Source organism: Palaemon carinicauda, chromosome 35, assembly GCF_036898095.1.
Source record: "Palaemon carinicauda isolate YSFRI2023 chromosome 35, ASM3689809v2, whole genome shotgun sequence".
In the NCBI taxonomy this organism is placed as follows: Eukaryota; Metazoa; Arthropoda; class Malacostraca; order Decapoda; family Palaemonidae; genus Palaemon; species Palaemon carinicauda.
Window position 1 is genome coordinate 5,030,478 of NC_090759.1, and position 3,666 is coordinate 5,034,143.

The 3,666-nt window shown below is 40.2% G+C and overlaps 1 pseudogene; it reads right to left on the bottom strand.

Moving 5' to 3' along the window:
• Positions 1-2,422, bottom strand: part of LOC137627152 (uncharacterized) — a 4,290-nt pseudogene extending 1,868 nt beyond the window's left edge.
• Positions 2,423-3,666: the final 1,244 nt, after the last annotated feature.

The window sequence follows — 3,666 nt, forward strand, 5'->3', positions numbered from 1 at the left end:
TCCTCCTTATATTGGGACAAAACAGCACCAAGCCCATCGTAACTAGCGTCTATTTCTAACGTACACACTTTCCCAAACTCTATCCCTTTCAGTACTGGGGCAGCTATCAATTTTTCTATCAATGTCTGGAAGGCCATTTCCGCATCTTCTGTCCATTTATCCTTAATACTTTGACTGGATTTCTTCTTTTCTCCTTTCAATAACTCATTGAGTGGCTTGGCAATTATGGCAAATTTTTTGATAAATCTCCTATAAAATGTTGCAAATCCCAGGAAAGCTCGCACTTCCTTTATAGTTTCTGGCCTCTTCCAGTTCTTCACTGCTTCAATCTTACTTAGATCAGGTCCTATTCCTTGATTACTAATGCTAAATCCTAGGTAACTTACACATGTCTGCAACAAATGACATTTCTTTGGCTTTAATTTCATCCCATAAGACTTTATGCGCTCTAGCAATGCCTCCAATCTTAATAAGTGGTCGTCAATGGTCTTCGAAAATAATATCATATCATCCAAATAAATTACTAGAAATTCAAAAAACATATCCCCCAAAATATTCTCCATGCATCGTTGAAAGGTTGCTGGGCTCTTTGTCAGACCCATTGGACACCTGCAATACTGAAAGTGTCCCCATGGTACAGAAAATGCAGTTTTCTCTCTATCTTCTTTCCTTAACAAAACTTGATGATAGCCCTGCGCAAGGTCAAAAGTCGAAAAGTATTTGGCCCCTTCCAATGAATCCAGACACTCCGCTACTCTAGGAAGAGGAAATGCATCCTTAAAAGTTTTTTCATTCAATTTCCTATAATCAATGCACAACCTTAGGCCTCCCCCCTTCTTCCTCACAAGGACTATAGGGGCTGCATAAGGACTTGCACTTTCTTCAATTACACCCCGTTTCTTTAAGTCATCAAGCAACTGTGTGGCCTCAGGGATTAACGTGGGTGCTATTCTTCTATACGGTAATTTGATAGGTTTCCCACAGGACAATCTAATGGAATGTTCCCATCCCTTTATCAAACCTAGGTCCGAATCATTTAGCTCAAAACAGTCCTTATATTTGTAGAGTATCTTATCAAGTCTTAACAAATCCGATTTACTTAAGTTACTTTCATCAACATTGACTCCCAACTTCCGTCTGTGGTTTTGAAGTTCTGTTTCTGATAGTTTTTCAGTATTCTCATTATCATCATCCTCCATAAACTCCCTGATGCCAAGTTGCACCGTGGCCAATATACTGCCTGCTTCAATGCTAACATTATCTTTAGACCAATTAGCCACACAGACATATCCAACACCCCATTCACATATAGAAAAACTGGGCAAGACCTGAACACCCGGAGGCAACATATTTTTACTCTCGTCTGCTATTTTCTCTAAAACTACATACTCCTTTGGCACTTCCTTTAGGCTATCAATGTATACCTTAATTAGTTTCCTGCTACCTGACGGAACATTTCTATTCTGTTGTCTTAAGCAACTAGCATATCCTAAATCCTCCCTTTGCCAAACCTACATAGTTTGACCAACTAGTCTCATACAGCAATCCAAAACTGGACCATATTCAGCTTTTAATCCCTCTTTCTCTGATGCCATCACGTTAACGTTTTTGGTGACTCCCCATTTTTCGAACAGCAAAGACAAAACATTCATGCCCCCAAGGCACTCTTGGTCAGTGTTCTTGCCAAGACCATTCCTTCCTTTCTCAGCTCTCTTGACATAGAAAACACAGCTGTTCTGTTCCATTCCACTAACTTCCACATCAACAACGACATGACCTATTATATTAATTTCATTACCACTCAGGTCACATATGTAGTCACTAGTATTATACAATGTCACCCCTTTTGGTTTTAGATTCCCCAAATACCAATTTTCCGACAACAAACTACAGTTTGCCCCAGAATCCATAAGTCCCACAGCTTTCTTTCCCTCTATGCTGAGTGTCAGTTTCATAGTGTCTCCTCTCTTAATTAAACATTCACTTGGCCGGACGTTCAAGTTAACGCCCGGCCTCACAAGTTTTCCTGGGCATTATCCCCGGCCTGCAATGACATCTCCCTCACAACTTTGTCTCCTCTTGCATTATTTAACCCTCTGTTCTTACTAGAGTATAGATTACACTTATAAAATGGATGACCATCTTCCCCACAAGACCAACAAGTACCCGTAAACTGATTTTCCAAAACATGTTTATTTTGCGTTCTGTTTTTCCCTAGCCTTCCCTTATACTGGTGTCCTTCCCCCTGATCCTGCACTATATTGTCTCTAGAAAACCCTCCATTTTTGCACTGGTATGATACATGACCCTGATCCCCACAGGTCCAACACTTAATTACTTTATCATCTCTCCCCCTGCTATTGAAATGGATGTCAGAAACATTACCAAATTCTTTCATAACCTTCATTCTATCTTGCACAAATCTACCAGCATCTTCTAATTGGTCTATGACTCCGTTTTCAGTCTTATCCTTTAGATCACAGGCAATTTTCCTGTCCCTCAAACCTTTTTCAAAAATCATACATTTCCTGATTTCCCTCTCTTTAGAGCAGACTGCTTTGCCCTCGGCTTCTTCTTCCAAGTCAATTATTCTGTCTAAATACTCCCAAACACCTTCTTGTATTCCCTGTTGTGCACACCACAGTTCTTCCCTTCTCTCTAGATCATCTTTATTATCTGCATACGCTTCTAGTAGCTTAGTCTCCATTTCCTCCAACGTTTTCGGCTTAGCATGGCGTATTCTTGTGCTAGCAGGCTCTATCAAACTAACTTTAACATAGTCTACGGCATCAGTGCCTGCTAGGTTAAGCTGATTGGTACATAATTTTGCCTGTTCAAACCATCTCTTGATTTCTTTCCTACCACTGTTCCTCCCACTCATTTTCTCGAGCTGTGGAGGTTTTTTTACTATTGAACTAGCATTATTACATGCATAATTACAGGTCCCTCTCCTACACACCCTATCCAACTCATCTTCTATCAAGGCGAATCTGTTTTGCCACCAACGATTCAATCTATCCAACCTATCTTCCCATTCTTTGTTATTATTTGCTAAAAGAAGACCCAGCTCCTTAGCAACATCCCTTTTAAAAAGTGGCTTCTGGTTTTCCACAGTGAAATCTTCTATACTATCTCCAGCCTTTTTAACCCTTAAATTGGTTTTCTTAATTTCATTCAACAAACTTTTCTGGTTCTCTTTTAATGCATTTATTAACTCCCCTACTCTGCTAAAAGCATTCACGTTTTCGCAGTGGTTAAAATCCACCACTTTCTGAATATTTACGACTTCCGACCACAATTTTACCACGTCCTTTTCCCAATGCTTTTCATCATTATCACCACTTTTATCAACAAAAGTACCTGCTCCTAAATCTACGATACTCACTTCTTCATTGACAAGATCCTTATCCCTAACGACACCACGTATTTCTGCTAACAAATCTTGATCACTACCACGTTCCATCCTTTCATCATCACCTGCGCCTGTCTCTGTTCCCATAATATAGTCACAAACGTCCCTTTCATCACTTACACTGCTTTGCCCCACTTTATTCCCACTGGCACTGTACATAACTCCAACAAATGTCTTACCTTGCAATTGCACTCCAGTCCAGTAGTAAATATTCCTAGGAACGTGCTGGTAAGCCACTGGGTTGAAGGTTGCCG